The sequence below is a fragment of the Pleurodeles waltl genome, chromosome 8 (assembly GCF_031143425.1).
Source record: "Pleurodeles waltl isolate 20211129_DDA chromosome 8, aPleWal1.hap1.20221129, whole genome shotgun sequence".
NCBI classification, from domain to species: Eukaryota; Metazoa; Chordata; class Amphibia; order Caudata; family Salamandridae; genus Pleurodeles; species Pleurodeles waltl.
In genome coordinates this window covers 4,656,921-4,677,669 of record NC_090447.1, presented here as the reverse complement: position 1 = coordinate 4,677,669, position 20,749 = coordinate 4,656,921, and the positions used below count along the sequence as shown (strand labels likewise).

The 20,749-nt window shown below is 48.5% G+C and overlaps 1 protein-coding gene across 2 annotated transcripts in view; it reads right to left on the bottom strand.

Moving 5' to 3' along the window:
- LOC138249656 (NACHT, LRR and PYD domains-containing protein 3-like) overlaps window positions 1–20,749 on the bottom strand; it is an 886,959-nt gene that overhangs the window by 624,003 nt on the left and 242,207 nt on the right. The gene's annotated exons all lie outside the window — the stretch shown is intronic.

Below are 20,749 nucleotides of genomic sequence, written 5' to 3'. Positions count from 1 at the left end.
GAAGACCTGCATCTGTGAAGCTTTGAATGAAAAACTTAGTTGAAAACTTAAAAAGATGGAATGTATCATTTTATTTTTTGTGCAACGGGAATGAACAAACAACTTACCTCCCTTCAGTAAAGCTCTTTCTGGCAGATACTCTATTCAACCACTGCCTCCTCATCTTAGAATATTCCCCCAGCACCAAACGGCGCCTGCGAGTTTTCACAGCAGGGATCCCACACACTACTAGCTGGCATCGCAAACACTGCCCCAGAAGTGATGGAGCCAGTACCATACAGCATCACCCGAGTGCTCTAACGCTGTTTCTTCCCTTTCTGCACCCTCAGGTGTTGGAAGCAGTCTGCTGGTTACTAACTTGGAGCCTTCTTTAGAGTTTAGAAAGAGCCGCGGCGGCTCCTCCACTGAGGAGGAGGAGCGTCGCCCACTGCTTTATGCAGTGAAGGAAAGGAAAAATAAAATGATAATAATGCGACGTTATTATGATTTAATTTTTCCTCTGCAGCTGGCGGGGCGGGCTGTGCTGAAGGAGGAGGGCTGGAGGAGTGGTTCGTGCACATAAGTGCGCATGACGTTTTGGGCAACCGTCTTGGGACGGCCAGACAGTCATGCGCACTTTGCATTTCTCCATCCGGCTGTATTGAACATCCTGAAGGGGAAAGTGCAGAGGGCCCTACTCTTTGTCTGACCCCAAAGCAGGCAGCTTAGACCAATCACGAGGCTGCTGTCATGCTGGTGACAGCAGCATTGTCATTGGAAGGGAGTCTGGAAGCCTGTGTGCTTACGGGAGTTGGCAAAGAGATGAGGAGGAAGCAGAGACCGAACCGTCTCTCCCAACATAAAAGGTAAGACTTTTTTTCTTTTTTTTTCTTTTTATACCCTCCTCCCCACCACACCGTTTTGATAAGTGCCACAACCGGAGAGGTGTGGTGGTGGAGAAGAATCTGTAGTTGGATACAGCAGGCACCAGAAAGAGGATTGCCAAAGGTAAGTTACTTGTCCTAATGGATACTTTTTACAGCTCATCCTTCACCTGCTTGGCTCCAAAGGAAGCAGTTGGGGTTTTTACTTTGACCTACGGTGTAAGTGAGATCCTGCTGTAGTCTTTGAAGTGTTCTTAAGTGCAGTTTGCCTCCACTCCAAACAGGTGAATTTGTGATGCTTACATGTCACACAAAACTCGTCTGGATCTCAAGCACGCTGCAGGCATGCCGCCAAAGAATAATGCTTGTGCCAACTGCTCCGCCAAGGTAGTCCATAGTATCTAAACCTGTGCAGATAACATAGTTTGTCGCCTGTTGTCTATCATGGATAGTCTGGGAAAGGGAGGCTCTAACATCCTCCGGGACTGCGAGCACGATCCCTCGGGGCATCTCCCAAAGGGTGTGTGTATTGTGGTCCTGTAGGAAAACTGCACTTATGGACGTAACACCAAACGTGGATATCAAAAAGCATCAATAAGTTTGTATTACCTTTCCAGAAGAGTGATGGGAACGAGTCAGGATTCACTTTCACTCCATGCATTGGACACATGGGCATTCACATACCAACCAGCTTTCCTCTCTGGTCAGGAAAACTGCTGGTGCATAAACATTATTGAAAAAGATCTACGTCACCATCAGAATATTATTGAACTTCTATCACCGAAACTGATTACAGCTCCACATTCCAAACAGATAGTGCTAGATACGGTTAAAGCCATCAGGATACTAGAGAAAAAGATCAAAAACAAACTAACCAAAACTATATTAAAATCACTATGGAGGAACAAGAAAACGTACGTATAGATAGATGCAAGTCCTGTGTAAACTCATTCCTGGGCTAGTAAGGGGATTCCCCGGATCTGTGACCTGTGTTCTTGTGGTCCACTGTCTCTTGGGGGCCTCCTACCCTTCTACATCCATCCTTATCTTGGCTTCTACAGCTTTCTGATGCCTAAAGCCAGGGTTTCCAAACTTGAGGGTGTAGCAGACCGACACATGTTGACTCTGATGAGAAGGGTAACCAACTCTGGACACACAAGAACACAGGATTTAATAAGGATATGTACATTTAAAAAGAACACATGCTGCCGCTCACGCCATTAATATAGCCTTGGGGGTCCTATAACAGCCTGTGGTGTCACACTCGCAGGGTGTGATGGTCAGTAGTGGTGTTGGCGCTGTCACTGGCAGAGCTACGAGGGGCAATGGGTGGTGCAGGCTGCTGAGGCCTCCTGACAAGGGCCCGCCACTTTCCTGTTTACAAATTAAGCACTGATGCGGCTACAAAAAATAAACTCATCGCTTCCCTATCTCAATGAAAAGCGTTCTCAATTCACAAAATACTCTGGACACAGGCAGGCTAGTAAAGCTCAGGTTACTTGACTCACCCTCTGCTGGAGCTGCACAGATGGTGAGAGACCTGCTGAGCATAAGATGTTCAGCTGATGAGACCAACCTGTGCTGGGAAGCGGTATCTACCTGCCTCAAACATCTCAAGGTCCATGTAGAGGGAGATGTTCCACCTATAATGTTGTCCTGCAGGGAGCTCCTTTACCTCGGTCACCCACACACAACAGACCTCTTCACCTGCTACTGGCGACGGCAGTAAATTCATCCTGAAGTAATGTAATTCTGCCATCCATACTCCCTTCCACACAAGGTGGTCATGTCTTGCTTCCATGTGAAGCATCCACGGACCACGCAGAACCAGCTAGATGATCTGAAATATTCACCCAGGATGTGGCACTTACTGGATGCATTTATACTGAGAGCTGCAACCAAGGAGGTCTCTAAGAGAGTCACAGCCTTTCCCAATAGTAGAAACATTTCTAATCCCTCGGGCATGAAACGTTGTATCTTCGATGCTGCCTTGACACCCTCCCCCCACTTCCCATCCCCCTCTATCCCGGGGCTACCTGTGTCTCCTACAAGACACATCCAAGCCCTGGAAGCACAATGTATCACTGGAAGAATCCTCTTTCAGACCTCATGTAACTATAGGACCATATCCAGCTACCAGACCCCCTGGTCCAATGGCAGCCCTGTGGACAAAGTCAGGAATGTTACACTTAAGGCAGTAACAGGTGCCCCCTGTGTGTGTCCACGTACCAATACACGGTGACTTTATTACCAGAGGAATGTGTACTACAGCTCACCATGTTTTATTAGAAGTCCTTCCTGTAACTACGTATCTTGTATATTTCAGACCTCAAAATACTCAAACACCCTTTGAAATGAAACATATATATGGGATTGAAACCCTTCTAAAGTAAAGGCCACGGATAGGTTATAAATGTTTCAGAACAGTTTATGGCCTCTCAACAGGTTCTAGTCACATGCAAAGCAGACTGGAATGTTGTGTTTGAAAGCAGACCTGGTGCATTGTGGGAAGTCTCTGCACTTCTGTTTCCAGGCAGAACATTAAAGGTGAACTTCTGGCAGAAGGTACAATCTTACAAGCACCTTCTGGAAGATTCCACGTGGAGGTATAAATACTGGACTGAGTCATGATGGGGTGACAGCTTTTGGGCAGGTATCACACACTTTTTCTCATGTTTATTCATTTTCCTCTGCATTGTCTGTGTTGTATTTTCTTGCATTATTTGAACTACCTGCATTTATTTAATTGGACTTCTGTACTGTTGGGTCAGTAGCTGTAAGTAGCAGTTCGTTGTCAGGTATTGTACGTATATAGCGCTGGGAAGCAACATAGCGCTGTATATTATGTGGGGGAGGTTTATGAAGATCATGTACAACAATATGTATATCTAGTGGGGATTCCCCAAATACATGTCACACATTGCATTTCACATTCTTTTATTTAGGCTCATGGAGCTTGAGTGATTTGACCAGAATCACACAATGTTGTGTATCAAACACCAAAGATTGGACTCAAAGCTGGGTCCACAGTTTCTAAAACTGGCCTCTCTGCTGCTAGGCCACATCCTCTCCCGTGTCCACCTTCTCAAGAGGTTTCATTTCCATTTTGAGACATCTTAGATTTGAGTCGTACGCGCTCTAGGGCCCGTATTTATACTCCGTTTGCGCCGAATTAGCGTCGTTTTTTTCGACGCAAATTCGGCGCAAAACTAACGCCATATTTATACTTTGGCGTTAGACGCGTCTAGCGCCAAAGTATTGGCAAATAGCGTCATTTTTTTGCGTGAACGCCTTCCTTGCGTTAATGAGATGCAAGGAAGGCGTTCCCGTCTAAAAAAATGACGGCGACGCAAATGCGTCGTATTTATACTCCCGGGCAAAAATCACGCCCGGGAGTTGGCGGGTCAAAAAACCCCGCATTTGCGCCACTATTTAACGCCTGGGTCAGGGTAGGCGTTAAGGGGCCTGTGGGCTCAAAATGAGCCCACAGGTGCCCTCCCCTGCCCCCAGGGACCCCCCTGCCACCCCAGCCCACCCCAGGAGGACACCCAAGGATGGAGGGACCCACCCCAGGGACATTCAGGTAAGTTCACGTAAGTATAATTTTTTTTATTTTTCAATTTTTTTTGGGTGGCATAGGGGGGCCTTATTTGTGCCCCCCTACATGCCACTATGCCCAATGACCATGCCCAGGGGACATAAGTCCCCTGGGCATGGCCATTGGGCAAGGGGGCATGACTCCTGTCTTTACTAAGACAGGAGTCATTTAAATGGCATCTGGGCATCGAAAAAATGGCGCAAATCGGGTTAAGACGATTTTTTAGCGTCAACCCGACTTGCGCCATTTTAAGACGCCCTAGCGCCATTTTCCCCCTACGCCGGCGCTGCCTGGTCTACGTGGTTTTTTTCCACGCACACCAGGCAGCGCCGGTCTGCTTGCGCCGGCTAACGCCATTCCATAAATACGGCGCCCGCATGGCGCTTCGGAATGGCGTTAGACGGCGCAAAATTTTTTGACGCTAAACTGCGTTAGCGCAGTTTAGCGTCAAAAAGTATAAATATGGGCCTAGCTGTCTTTCAGCTGCTTCCGCCGGTCACGTGCCACAGTACAGAGCGCTACATTAAGGGCCATATTTATACTCCGTTTGCGCCGAAATTGCGTCGGTTTTTTTGATGCAATTTCGACGCAAAACTAACGCCAACTAACGCCATATTTATACTATGGCGTTAGAGGCGAATAGCGCCAAAGTTCCCGGAATGTGCGTCATTTTTTAGCGTGAACCCCTTCCTTGCGTTAATGATATGCAAGGGAGGCGTTCCCGTCTAAAAAATGACTCCCAGGCCTTTACGTGGTATTTATACTCCCGGGCAAAAGAGACGCCCGGGAGTTGGCGTGGCAAAAAACGGCGCATTTGCGCCACTTTTTAACGCCTGCTCAGGGCAGGCGTTAAGGGGCCTGTGGGCTCAAAATGAGCCCACAGGTGCCCTCCCATGCCCCCAGGGACCCCCCCTGCCACCCTTGCCCACCCCAGGAGGACCCCCAAGGATGGAGGGACCCACCCCAGGGACATTCAGGTAAGTTCAGGTAAGTATAATTTTTTATTTTTTATATTTTTTTTTGGTGGCATAGGGGGGCCTTATTTGTGCCCCCCTACATGCCACTATGCCCAATGACCATGCCCAGGGGACAGAAGTCCCCTGGGCATGGCCATTGGGCAAGGGGGCATGACTCCTATCTTTACAATGATAGGAGTCATGTTGATGGGGGATGGGCGTCGTTAAAAAATGGCGCAAGTCGGGTTAAGACGATTTTTTCGACGTAACCTGACTTGCCCCATTTTAAGACGCCCATGCGCCATTTTCCCCCTACGCCGGCGCTGTCTGGTCTACGTGGTTTTTTCCCACGCAAAGCAGGCAGCGCCGGTCTGATTGCGCCGTCTAACGCCATTCCATAAATACGGCGCCCGCATGGCGCTTCAGAATGGCGTTAGACGGCGCAAAACTTTTTGACGCTAAACTGCGTTAGCGCAGTTTAGCGTCAAAAAGTATAAATATGGGCCTAAGGCTCTGGGGGTGCGTCTGGGCACTAAGGGCCATATTTATACTCCGTTTGCGCCGAAATTGTGTCGTTTTTTTTTGACGCAATTTCGACGCAAAACTAACGCCAACTAACGCCATATTTATACTATGGCGTTAGAGGCGAATAGCGCCAAAGTTCCCGGAATGTGCGTCATTTTTTAGCGTGAACCCCTTCCTTGCGTTAATGATATGCAAGGGAGGCGTTCCCGTCTAAAAAATGACTCCCAGGCCTTTACGTGGTATTTATACTCCCGGGCAAAAGAGACGCCCGGGAGTTGGCGTGGCTAAAAACGGCGCATTTGCGCCACTTTTTAACGCCTGCTCAGGGCAGGCGTTAAGGGGCCTGTGGGCTCAAAATGAGCCCACAGGTGCCCTCCCATGCCCCCAGGGACCCCCCCTGCCACCCTTGCCCACCCCAGGAGGACCCCCAAGGATGGAGGGACCCACCCCAGGGACATTCAGGTAAGTTCAGGTAAGTATAATTTTTTATTTTTTATATATTTTTTTGGTGGCATAGGGGGGCCTTATTTGTGCCCCCCTACATGCCACTATGCCCAATGACCATGCCCAGGGGACAGAAGTCCCCTGGGCATGGCCATTGGGCAAGGGGGCATGACTCCTATCTTTACAATGATAGGAGTCATGTTGATGGGGGATGGGCGTCGAAAATAAATGGCGCAAGTCGGGTTAAGACGATTTTTTCGACGTAACCTGACTTGCCCCATTTTAAGACGCCCATGCGCCATTTTCCCCCTACGCCGGCGCTGTCTGGTCTACGTGGTTTTTTCCCACGCAAACCAGGCAGCGCCGGTCTGATTGCGCCGTCTAACGCCATTCCATAAATACGGCGCCCGCATGGCGCTTCAGAATGGCGTTAGACGGCGCAAAACTTTTTGACGCTAAACTGCGTTAGCGCAGTTTAGCGTCAAAAAGTATAAATATGGGCCTAAGATACCACTATGGGGCAACTCAACTGAGTGATTATACTGTGGTATCATTGTAGTGACCCTAAACTCACTCACACGCTTCATTCGTTTTAGGCCCTCACGTGCACGTTATTGTGTTTTCATATATTATTTGAGTTACCGATAATATCTGACTTGGTCTTTTCTATTGTTTATTTTATTTAGGCGCTGTCTAGTAATTCAACCTTAAGCACTCTGGTTTTCTGTTGTCCCACTGCCACTGCTGGTCACGTATCATGGGTCAGAGAGCTATGTTAGGTCTTCTATGGCGTGTCAGTGGGAGGTTCATGCACAGCATTTATGTGGGTGGAACCACAGCCGTGGCCAGACCCCAGATGTACAATCACAGACCCACCAAATTACAGGTTACTCTGCTCTTCATCTCAGTTATTAAAGGAGAGCTCTAGGGATCCTCCACGGACTGGGCGTCCTTTCCCTGGAATGTAACTACAGTCTAGTCCGGATGCTCTGAAGCTCTGGGCACTCTGCTGTGCACCCCCTCGAGGGATGGCTTTTAATGCTGCTCTTCTTACTGTTAGTTCTTCATTTAAATATTAGGAGGACATTGATGAGCTCATGATGGATCCTAATTTTGCCTTGATATTTTTAATTTGGACATGAGTGGATTTGGCCTCCACTCCATACTTGGCTTTAGCGGTGGTCAACTCTCATCGACTTTTACATGTGTGTGAAAAGAAACCAGGCGGCTGCAGGGCAGTTATACTTCACCAGCATCTTAAAATGTCTCAAATTATACTCAGCGGGATCTTAGAAGCCAGATATGTGGCATTTAATGTTGCCCCTCCTTGATGGTTTCCAGCACATGGTTTACCACCAAGGGCCATTTTCAGCCATGGACTAGTCATTGCACCAATAAGTATTTTTGCTTTTAGGTGATTTTTAAATTAAAGCAGATAACCCACGTCTTTATCCACCTCTGTTCTTATTGAATCACACAATCTCCTGCCCGTCAAGCTGGACATTGTATGGATCTTACTCTTGATATTCCGGGTCGTGTTGATCTCCATCGTCAGCCACTCAGTCGGACTGATAAATCAATCAATCAATCAATTAATCATTTCTAAAGCACGGCTAATCACCTGCTGGGTCTCAAGGTGCTGTTTGTGGGCATGCTGCTCAATAAAAAAGAGCCAGGTCTTGAGGTCTTTCCTGAACTGCTTCAGTGATGCGATCTGTCTGAGTTTGAGAGGTAGCGTGTTCCACGTCCGGGCTGCCAAGTAGGAGAAGGATCTTCCTCCTGCTGTGTTTTTCCAGATCTTGGGATGGCTGCAGGGGCGAGCTGGGAGGAGCGGAGATGTCCGTAGGTACATAGACGGTAAGGCAGTGGTTGAGGTATGCCGGTCCAATGTTGTGCAGTTCCTTGTAGGTGTGGATCAGGAGTTTGTATGTGATGCACTTGTTGGCTGGGAGCCACTGAACGTCTCTGAGGTGGAAGGAGATTCAGCTGTGTCCGGGGATGTCCAGGATGAATCTGGCTGCTGCATTCAGGACTTTTTGAAGTCTTGATTGAACTTTCTTGGTGATGCCGGCATAGAGTGCGTCGTCATTGTCCAGTTTGCTGGTGACAAGTGTGGATGACTGTCTTCCTCGTTGTAGGAGGCTGGCCTGGCTTTTAGTGGGTACCTTGTGGTACTTACACTTTGTGCCAGGTCCAGTTATCGCTTATTAGTAGATTAGAGGTGTTTCTAGCAGCTTAGGCTGATAGAGGTAGCTATAGCAGAGCAGCTTAGGCTGAACTAGGAGACACACAAAGCTCCTACTATACCACTTATGTCATATAGCACTATATCATAAGAAAACACAATACTCAGAGTTACTAAAAATAAAGGTACTTCATATTAGTGACAATATGCCAAAAGTATCTGAGAGGATATATTCCCTTAGAAGGTAAGTAATATACACCAAATATATATACATGCACCAAAATCAGGTAAGTAATAGTTAGAAAAGTAGTGCACACAGTGTAGAACACAATAGAATGCAATAGGTAGAAATAGGCCTAGGGGCAACACAAACCATATACTCCAAAAGTGGAATGCGAACCACGAATGGACCCCAGGCCTAGTGTAGTGTGTAGAGGGTCGCTGGAATTATAAGAAAACACTAAGGGTGTCCAAGATACATACCCCACCCCAAGACACTCAAAAGTAGGAATAAAGTTACGCTACTACCCCAGAAAGACAGTAAAGTCAAGATAGGGGATTCTACAAGGACAACTGACTGCAAAGCACTGAAGACGGATTCCTGGACCTGAGGACCTGTAAAGGAAGGGGACCAAGTCCAGGAGTCACGCAAGTGTCCAGGGGGGGCAGGAGCCCACTAAACCCCAGATGAAGGTGAAAAAGGGCTGCCTCCGGGTGCAAGAAGCCGAAGATTCTGCAACAACGGAAGGTGCCAGGAACTTCTCCTTTGGTCAGAAGATGTCACACGGCGTGCTGGAGGATAGAGAGTTGCTCCCACGCAGAAAGATTACAAACAAGCCTTGACAGCTGCAAGAGACGTGGTTGAGGATTTTCGGTGCAGCTAGGGCCCAGGAAGGACCAGGAGGTCGCCCCTTGGAGGAGGAGACAGAGGGGGTGCTCAGCAACGCGGAGAGCCCACACAGAAGCCGGCAGTACCCACAGAAGCACCTGACCAGGCACTTAGAAGATCTGAGGATGACGGTCGACTCAGAGCAACAAAAGAGGGTCCCATGACGTCGAAGTCCAACTCAGCGAGTTGGGCAATGCAGGACATAGTGCTGGGGACCTGGGCTAGGCTGTGCACAAAGGAAGTCTTGCAAAAGTGCACAGAAGCCCGAGCAGCTGCAGTTCATACAATACACAGAATTACCATCTGGCGTGGGGAGGCAAGGACTTACCTCCACCAAATTTGGACAGAAGGACCACTGGACTGTCGAAGACACTTGGACCCAGCTCCTGTGTTCCAGGGACCATGCTCGTCAGGATGAGAGGGGACCAAGAGGACCGGTGATGCAGTCTTTTGGTGCCTGCGTTAGCAGGGGGAAGATTCCATCGACCCACGGGAGATTTCTTCTTCGCTTCCAGTGCAGGGTGAAGACAGACAGCCCCCAGAGCATGCACCACCAGGAAACAGTCGAGAAAGCCGGCAGCATGAGGCTCTACAATGTTGCTGGTAGTCGTCTTGCTACTTTGTTGCGGTTTTGCAGGCGCCCTGGAGCAGTCAGCGGTCGATCCTTGGCAGAAGTCGAAGAGGGAAGTGCAGAGGAACTCTGGTGAGCTCTTGCATTCGTTATCTGAAGAATACCCCAGAGAAAAGACCCTATATAGCAAGAAAAGGAGGTTTGGCTACTAAGAAAGGAGGATTGGCTACCAAGAAAGGTAAGAGCCTATCAGAGGGGGTCTCTGACGTCACCTGCTGGCACTGGCCACTCAGAGCAGTCCAGTGTGCCCCCAACACCTCTGTTTCCAGGATGGCAGAGGTCTGGGACACACTGGAGGAGCTCTGGGCACCTCCCCTGGGAGGTACTGGTCAGGGGAGTGGTCACTCCCTTTTCCTTTGTCCAGTTTCACACCAGAGCAGGGCTCGGGGATCCCTGAACCGGTGTAGACTGACTTATGCAGAGATGGGCACCATCTGTGCCCATCAAAGCATTTCCAGAGGCTGAGGGAGGCTACTCCTCCCCAGCCCTTCACACCTATTTCCAAAGGGAGAGGGTGTAACGCCCTCTCTCAGAGGAAATCCTTTGTTCTGCCTTCCTGGGCTGGGGCTGCCCAGACCCCAGGAGGGCAGAATCCTGTCTGAGGGGTTGGCAGCAGCTGCAGTGGAAACCCCGGAAAGGCACTTTGGCAGTACCCAGGTTCTGTGCTAGAGACCCGGGGGATCATGGAACTGTCCCCCCAATACCAGAATGGTATTGGGGTGACAATTCCATGATCTTAGAAATGTTACATGGCCATGTTCGGAGTTACCATTTTGAAGCTACACATAGGTATTGACCTATGTGCTGTGCACCCGTGTAATGGTGTCCCTGCACTCACAAAGTTTGGGGAATTTGCCCTGAACGAGGTGGGGTCACCTTGGCTAGTGCCAGGGTGTCCACACACTAAGTAACTTGGCACCCAACCTTCACCAAGTGAAGGTTAGACATATAGGTGACTTATAAGTTACTTATGTGCAGTGAAAAATGGCTGTGAAATAACGTGGATGTTATTTCACTCAGGCTGCAGTGGCAGGCCTGTGTAAGAATTGTCTGAGCTCCCTATGGGTGGCAAAAAAATGCTGCAGCTCATAGGGATCTCCTGGAACCCCAATACCCTGGGTACCTCAGTACCATATACAAGGGAACTATATGGGTGTACCAGTGTGCCAATGAGAATTGGTAAATTTAGTCACTAGCCTGCAGTGACAAATTTAGAAAAGCAGAGAGAGCATAAACACTGAGGTTCTGGATAGCAGAGCCTCAGTGATACAGTTAGGCACCACACAGGTAACACATACAGGGCACATACTATGAGCACTGGGGTCCTGCCTAGCAGGATCCCAGTGACACAAGGGCTAAAACAAACATACATACAGTGAAATATGGGGGTAACATGCCAGGCAAGATGATACTTTCCTACACAACACCCCCCCCCCAAACGAAGGACAATAAGACTAGCCTTGCCCAGATGAGTCTTCATTGTCTAAGTGGAAATATCTGGAGAGTCCATCTGCATTGGAGTGGGTACTCCCAGGTCTATGTTCCACTGTATAGTCCATTCCCTGTTGAGATATGGGCCACCTCAACAGTTTAGGGTTTTCACCTTTCATTTGTTTTAGCCAAAGTAGAGGTTTGTGGTCTGTCTGAACAATAAAGTGAGTGCCAAACAGCTATGGCCTCAACGTTTTCAGTGCCCAGACCACAGCAAAGGCCTCCCTCTCTATGGCAGACCAACGCTTTTCTCTAGGGGTCAACCTTCTGCTGATAAAAGCAACTGGTTGATCCTGGCCCACAGAATTCAGTTGTGATAGTACTGCCCCTCCCCACAATCCAGATGCATCAGTTTGAACAATTAATTTCTTGGAGTAACATGGGCTTTTTAGGACAGGTGCAGAGCACATGGCCCGTTTGAGCTCCTCAAAAGCTTTCTGACAGCTAGCTGTCCATAACACCTTCTTAGGCATTTTCTTGCTTGTGAGATCTTTAAGAGGGGCTGCTATGGAGCCATAATTCTTGACGAATCTCCTGTAGTACCCTGTGAGGCCTAAAAAGACTATCACTTGCGTCTGAGTTGGAGAGGGAACCCAATCCATGATAATTTGGATTTTCCCCTGTAGTGGTGCAATCTGTTCTCCACCAACCAGGTGGCCCAGATAAACCACTTTCCCCTGCCCTATCTGGCAATTTGAGGCCTTGATAGTGAGGCCTGCCTTTTCCAGGGCCTCCAACATTTTCCATAGGTGGACCAGGTGATCATCCCAGGTTGAGCTAAAGACAGCAATATCATCTAGATATGCTGCACTGAAAGCAAGCCTCCAACCCTTGCAGGACTGTATTCACTAACCTCTGAAAAGTGGCTGGTCCATTTTTCAAACCAAAGGGCTTTACTGTGAATTGGTAGTGCCCTCCTATGATAGAAAATGCAGTCTTGGGTTTAGCATCTTCTGCCAATATAATCTGCCAATACCCTGCAGTTAGATCAAAAGTGCTAAAATACTTGGCAGAAGCCAGTGTATCAATGAGCTCATCTGCCCTGGGTATACGGTGAGCATCAGTTTTGGTTACCTGATTGAGCCCTCTGTAATCTACACAAAACCTCATCTTCCTCTTTCCATCTTTGGTGTGAGGTTTTGGTACAAGCACAACCGGGCTAGCCAAGGGGCTTTCAGAAGGTTCAATCACCCCTAAATCCAGCATTTTCTGCACCTCTTGTTTGATGCAGTCTCTGACATAGTCAGGCTGCCTATAAATTTCACTTTTGACAGGCAGGCTGTCTCCAGTGTCAATTGTATGTTCACACCAGGATGTTGTACCTGGTACAAGTGAAAAGAGGTCTGAAAATTGACTTAGGAGATTGATGCAGTTGTCTTTCTGTTCTGCAGTCAGACAATCTGCTAAAACTACTCCCTCCACTAAGGCATATGCATGAGGTTAAGATATATACACAAGATATATGTACACAAACCAAACTTAGGTAAGTAATAGCAAGAAAAGTAATGCAAGCAGTGTAGAATCACAATAGGTTGCAATAGGAACACATAGGTTATAGGGGCAACACAAACCATATACTCCAAAAGTGGAATGCGAACCACAAATTAACCCCAAACCTATGTGAGCTTGTAGAGGGTCGCTGTGACTGTAAGAAAACAGTGAGGGTTAGAAAAATAGCCCAACCCAAGACCCTGGAAGGTAGGTGTAAAGTGCACCTACAACCCCCAAATAGCACAGCAGTCGTGATAGGGGGATTCTGCAGGAAGAACAAACACCAGCAATGCAAAAACAGTGAATTTCCGGACCTGAGTACATGTAAGACAAGGGGACCAAGTCCAATAGTCGCAACAGTGTTGAGAGTGGGCAGGAGCCCAGGAAATGCCAGCTGAGGGTGCAAGGAAGCTGCCACCTGTTGGAAGAAGCTTGGAGATCTGCAAGAAAGAAGAGGACTAGGAACTTCTCCTTTGGAGGATGGATGTCCCACGTCGCAATGAAGCTTGCAGAGGTGTTCCCATGCAGAAAGACCACAAACAAGCCTTGCTAGATGCAAGGGTCTGGGTAGAGGTTTTTGGGTGCTGCTGTGGCCCAGGAGGGACCAGGATGTCGCCACCTGGAGGAGGAGACAGAGAGGGCACTCAGCAACTCAGGCAGCCCTCACAGAAGCAGGCAGCATCCGCAGAAGTACCTGAACAGGCACTTGGAAGAAGAGTGAACCGGAGTCCACGTGAAGTCACAAAAGGGAGTCCCACAATGCCAGAGGACAACTCAGAAGGTTGTGCACTGCAGGTTAGAGTGTCGGGGACCCAGGCTTGGCTGTGCACAAAGGAAATCCTGGAAGAGTGCACAGGAGCCGCAGCAGCTGCAAATCACGCGGTACCCAGCAATGCAGTCTAGCGTGGGAAGGCAAGGACTTACCTCCACCAAACTTGGACTGAAGAGTCACTGGACTGTGGGAGTCAATAGGACAGAGTTGCTGAGTTCCAGGGACCATGCTCGTTGTGCTGAGAGGGGACCTAGAGGACCAGTGATGCAGTCTTTTGGTGTCTGCGGTTGCAGGGGGAAGATTCCGTCGACCCACAGGAGATTTCTTCAGAGCTCCTGATGCAGGGAGGAGGCAGGCTACCCCCAGAGCATGCACCACCTCGGAACAGTTGAGAAACCAGGCTGGATGAGGCGATACAAGGTTGCTAGTAGTCGTCTTGCCACTTTGTTGCGGTTTTGCAGGCGTCCTGAGCAGTCAGCGGTCGATCCTTTGGTAGAAGGTGAAGAGGGAGATGCAGAGGAACTCTGATGAGCTCTTGCATTAATTATCTGGTGAGATCCCCAAAGCGGAGACCCTAAATAGCCAGAAACGGAGGTTTGGCTAACTAGGAAGGAGGATTGGCTACCAAGAGAGGTAAGAGCCTATCAGAAGGAGCCTCTGACGTCACCTGCTGGCACTGGAAACTCATAGTAGTACAGTGTGCCACAAACACCTCTGTTTCCAAGATGGCAGAGGTCTGGGACACACTGGAGGAGCTCTGGGCACCTTCCCTGGGAAGTGCAGGTCAGGGGAGTGGTCACTCCCCTTTCCTTTATCCAGTTTCGTGCCAGAGCAGGGCTGGGGGATCCCTGAACCGGTGTAGACTGGCTTATGCAGAGATGGGCACCATCTTTGCCCATCAAAGCATTTCCAGAGGCTGAGGGAGGCTACTCCTTCCCAGCCTTCACAACTATTTCCAAAGGGAGAGGGTGTTACACCCTCTCTCAGAGGAAGTCCTTTGTTCTGCCTTCCTGGGCCAGGGCTGCCTGGACCCCAGGAGGGCAGAAACCTGTCTGAGGAGATGGGAGCAGCTGCAGCTGCAGTGGAGATCCCGGAAAGGCAGTTTGGCAGTACCGGGGTTCTGTGCTAGAGACCCAGGGGATCATGGAATTGACACCCCAATGCCAGAATGGCATTGGGGTGATGTGAGAAAGTAGCCTCTTTCTAGCCTTGTTACCCCCACTTTTGGCCTGTTTGTGAGTGTATGTCAGGGTGTTTTCACTGTCTCACTGGGATCCTGCCAGCCAGGGCCCAGTGCTCATAGTGAAAACCCTATGTTTTCAGTATGTTTGTTATGTGTCACTGGGACCCTGCTAGTCAGGACCCCAGTGCTCATAAGTTTGTGGCCTATATGTGTGTGTTCCCTGTGTAGTGCCTAACTGTCTCACTGAGGCTCTGCTAACCAGAACCTCAGTGGTTATGCTCTCTCATTTCTTTCTAAATTGTCACTAACAGGCTAGTGACCAATTTTACCAATTTACATTGGCTTACTGGAACACCCTTATAATTCCCTAGTATATGGTACTGCGGTACCCAGGGTATTGGGGTTCCAGGAAATCCCTATGGGCTGCAGCATTTCTTTTGCCACCCATAGGGAGCTCTGACAATTCTTACACAGGCCTGCCACTGCAGCCTGAGTGAAATAACGTCCACGTTATTTCACAGCCATTTTTCACTGCACTTAAGTAACTTATAAGTCACCTATATGTCTAACCTTTACCTGGTAAAGGTTAGGTGCAAAGTTACTTAGTGTGAGGGCACCCTGGCACTAGCCAAGGTGCCCCCACATTGTTCAGAGCCAATTCCCTGAACTTTGTGAGTGCGGGGACACCATTACACGCGTGCACTACATATAGGTCACTACCTATATGTAGCTTCACAATGGTAACTCCGAATATGGCCATGTAACATGTCTATGATCATGGAATTGCCCCCTCTATGCCATCCTGGCATAGTTGGCACAATCCCATGATCCCAGTGGTCTGTAGCACAGACTCTGGTACTGCCAAACTGCCCTTCCTGGGGTTTCACTGCAGCTGCTGCTGCTGCCAACCCCTCAGACAGGCATCTGCCCTCCTGGGGTCCAGCCAGGCCTGGCACAGGATGGCAGAACAAAGAACTTCCTCTGAGAGAGGGTGTGACACCCTCTCCCTTTGGAAAATGGTGTGAAGGCAGGGGAGGAGTAGCCTCCCCCAGCCTCTGGAAATGCTTTGTTGGGCACAGATTTGCCCAATTCTGCATAAGCCAGTCTACACCGGTTCAGGGGACCCCTTAGCCCTGCTCTGGCGCGAAACTGGACAAAGGAAAGGGGAGTGACCACTCCCCTGACCTTCACCTCCCCTGGGAGGTGTCCAGAGCTCCTCCAGTGTGCTCCAGACCTCTGCCATCTTGGAAACAGAGGTGCTGCTGGCACACTGGACTGCTCTGAGTGGCCAGTGCCACCAGGTAACGTCAGAGACTCCTTGTGATAGGCTCCTTCAGGTGTTGCTAGCCTATCCTCTCTCCTAAGTAGCCAAACCCTCTTTTCTGGCTATTTAGGGTCTCTGTCTCTGGGGAAACTTTAGATAACGAATGCAAGAGCTCATCCGAGTTCCTCTGCATCTCTCTCTTCACCTTCTGCCAAGGAATCGACTGCTGACCGCGCTGGAAGCCTGCAAACCTGCAACATAGTAGCAAAGACGACGACTGCAACTCTGTAACGCTGATCCTGCCGCCTTCTCGACTGTTTTCCTGCTTGTGCATGCTGTGGGGGTAGTCTGCCTCCTCTCTGCACCAGAAGCTCCGAAGAAATCTCCCGTGGGTCGACGGAATCTTCCCCCTGCAACCGCAGGCACCAAAAAGCTGCATTACCGGTCCCTTGGGTCTCCTCTCAGCATGACGAGCGAGGTCCCTCGAATCCAGCGACTCTGTCCAAGTGACCCACACAGTCCAGTGACTCTTCAGTCCAAGTTTGGTGGAGGTAAGTCCTTGCCTCACCTCGCTGGGCTGCATTGCTGGGAACCGCGACTTTTGCAGCTACTCCGGCCCCTGTGCACTTCCGGCGGAAATCCTTTGTGCACAGCCAAGCCTGGGTCCACGGCACTCTAACCTGCATTGCACGACTTTCTAAGTTGGTTTCCGGCGACGTGGGACTCCTTTGTGCGACTTCGGGTGAGCACTGTTTCATGCATCCTCGTAGTGCCTGTTTCTGGCACTTCTCTGGGTGCTACCTGCTGCTGAGAGGGCTCCTTGTCTTGTTCGACGTCCCCTCTCTCCCCTGGTCCAATTTGCGACCTCCTGGTCCCTCCAGGGCCACAGCAGCGTCCAAAAACGCTAACCGCACGATTTGCAGCTAGCAAGGCTTGTTGGTGTTCTTTCGGCGGGAAACACTTCTGCATGACTCTCCACGGCGAGAGGGATCCGTCCACCAAAGGGGAAGTCTCAAGCCCTTTTCGTTCCTGCAGAAACCACAGCTTCTTCTGTCCAGTAGAAGCTTCTTTGCACCCGCAGCTGGCATTTCCTGGGCATCTGCCCATCTCCGACTTGCTTGTGACTTTTGGACTTGGTCCCCTTGTTCCACAGGTACCCTAGATTGGAAATCCACAGTTGTTGCATTGTTGGTGTGTGTCTTTCCTGCATTATTCCTCTAACACAACTTCTTTGTCCTTAGGGGAACTTTAGTGCACTTTGCACTCACTTTTCAGGGTCTTGGGGAGGGTTATTTTTCTAACTCTCACTATTTTCTAATAGTCCCAGCGACCCTCTACAAGGTCACATAGGTTTGGGGTCCATTCGTGGTTCGCATTCCACTTTTGGAGTATATGGTTTGTGTTGCCCCTATCCCTATGTTTCCCCATTGCATCCTATTGTAACTATACATTGTTTGCACTGTTTTCTAAGACTATACTGCATATTTTTGCTATTGTGTATATATATCTTGTGTATATTTCCTATCCTCTCACTGAGGGTACACTCTAAGATACTTTGGCATATTGTCATAAAAATAAAGTACTTTTATTTTTAGTATAACTGTGTATTGTGTTTTCTTATGATATTGTGCAAGTGACACTTGTGGTACTGTAGTAGCTTCACACGTCTCCTAGTTCAGCCTAAGCTGCTCTGCTAAGCTACCATTATCTATCAGCCTAAGCTGCTAGACACCCTATACACTAATAAGGGATAACTGGGCCTGGTGCAAGGTGCAAGTACCCCTTGGTACTCACTACAAGCCAGTCCAGCCTCCTACAGGTGACAATTCCGTAATCTTAGACATCTTACATGGTCATGTTCGGAGTTACCGTTTTGACGCTGTACATAGGTAGTGACCTATGTACAGTGCACGTGTGTAATGGTGTCCCCGCACTCACAAAGTCCGGGGAATTTGACCTGAACGATGTGGGGGTACCTTGGCTAGTGCCAGGGTGCCCACACATTAAGTAACTTTGCACCCAACCTTCACCAGGTGACAGTTAGACATATAGGTGACGTATAAGTTACTTAATTGCAGTAGTAAATGGCTGTGAAATAATGTGGATGTTATTTCACGCAGGCTGCAGTGGCAGGCCTGTGTAAGAATTGTCAGAGCTCCCTATGGGTGGTAAAAGAAATGCTGCAGCCCATAGGGATCTCCTGGAACCCCAATACCCTGGGTACCTCAGTACCATATACTAGGGAATTATAAGGGTGTTCCAGTATGCCAATGTGAATTGGTAAATTTAGTCACTAGCCTGTTAGTGACAAATTTGGAAAGCAGAGAGAGCATAACCACTGAGGTTCTGGTTAGCAGAGCCTCAGTGAGACAGATAGGCATCACACAGGGAACACATACAGAGCACATACTTATGAGCACTGGGGCCCTGTCTGGCAGGGTCCCAGTGACACATAGACTAAAACAACATATATACAGTGAAATATGGGGGTAACATGCCAGGCAAGATGGTACTTTCCTACACACCATCAGAGACTAAAACAGCCACTGTGGCCTCCCTAACAAGACCAACCCCAACTACATTACCAATAGTGAGCCAAGCTACCCCCTTGGATTGGCTATTAGTAGTAGATTTCCCACCACCACTGCTATTACTAGGGACACTAGATTTTGCAGCAGGGGTTGTGGTGGTGGAAGGTTTGGTGTTTTTCTTTGGACAAGTGGAATCACTTTCTCAATGGCCTTTGACTTTACACAAATAACACCAAGGCTTTTTAGGTTGATTATTAGAAGATGATTTGGACCCACTACCCCCAGACTCAGAATGTTTACTTTTGTCCCCACCCTTCTCAGAAGACTTACCATCCTTCTTCTTGCCATCCTTGTCACCCCCTGTATGAACATTTCTGTTCACCCTTGTTCTGACCCATTTGTCTGCCTTCTTTCCCAATTCTTGGGGAGAGGTCAGATCAGAGTCCACTAGGTATTGGTGCAACAAGTCAGACACACAGTTGTTAAGAATATGCTCTCTCAGAATAAGATTGTACAGGCTTTCATAGTCAGAAACTTTACTGTCATGCAACCACCCTTCCAAGGCCTTCACTGAACAGTCCACAAAATCTGTCCAGTCTTGAGAAGACTCTTTTCTGGTGTCTCTGAACTTAATCCTGTATTGTTCAGTGGTTAAACCAAATCCATCCAAGAGTGCATCTTTCAAAACTTTGTAGTTATTGGCATCACTTTCTCTGACAGTAAGGAGTCTTTCCCTACCCTTTCCAGTGAAAGATAGCCACAAAATAGCAGCCCACTGCCTTTGAGGGACCAACTGTACCATACAGGCTCTCTCAAGTGCTGCAAACCACTCATTAATGTCCTTCCCCTCCTTGTAAGGGGGGACTATCTTGTGCAGATTCCTGGAATCTTGCTCTGTAACAGGATTGCTATCAGACATACGGCTGCTGCCACCATGGGGAACTAATCCCAACCTCTGTCTTGCCCTCTCTATGTCTAGGGATTCCCTATTTAAGGCCAGCTGCTGCTGTTTAAGCTTCAGTCTGGTCTCTTCAATCCTCAACTTTTTGAGTTCCCTTTCTAACAAGTTATCCTCAGGGTAGGTGTGTTGGGAATGTTTAGACACAGGAGAAATGTGGGAAGTTTCAGAGGGGGATCTGTCCCTAACTGTCTGGACCCTAGGAACCTGTCCTCTAGGGGTGAAAGATGCCCTACTGTTATGGAAGCCTCTATCACTATCAATATCACTAGGTGTCCTGCTAGGGGGCAGGCCCTTGTAAGAACCCTCCCCATCTTCTCCAGGGAACTCCTCTGAATCTGACTGGGAAGCTTCTCCTTTTCCTAACCTCTCCTGAGATAAGCCAGACTGGTTCTGGTCATCTACAATGAGCATGTTAAAGAGAAACTCTTTTGTAGGGTTTATACCTATACTCAATACTCTGTCCAGGCAGAGACCCCTCACACTTTTATAGTTCAGACTCTCATATGTTGCATTAACAGTTTTGGGAGTGGGCTCTACAACAAACATGATAGTATAGGTTTAAGGATAGCGAGAAAGAAAAAGTTTTAGAACTTTAGAAAGCACAGAAAATCCTTTTTCAAACTTTTGGGAACACTTTTAGAAGTTTTCAAAAACTTTTCAGAACTTTGTTAAACGTTTTAGAATAGAAAAGTAACTTTTTTGGGTTAAGTGTACATATACTGAACTATTTGGTATATGATTCTCTTACAAAAAGTACCAAATGACAAAGTGGTAAAGCAGTTGCAAGTACTTATCCCACCGCTGCACCACCAATATAGGAGGCTGGCCTGGCTTATTGTGGGTACCTTTTGTGGTACTTACACCCTGTGCCAGGTCCAGTTATCCCTTATTAGTAGAATAGAGGTATTTCTAGCAGCTTAGGCTGATAAAAGGTAGCTATGGCAAAGCTTAGGCTGAACTAGGAG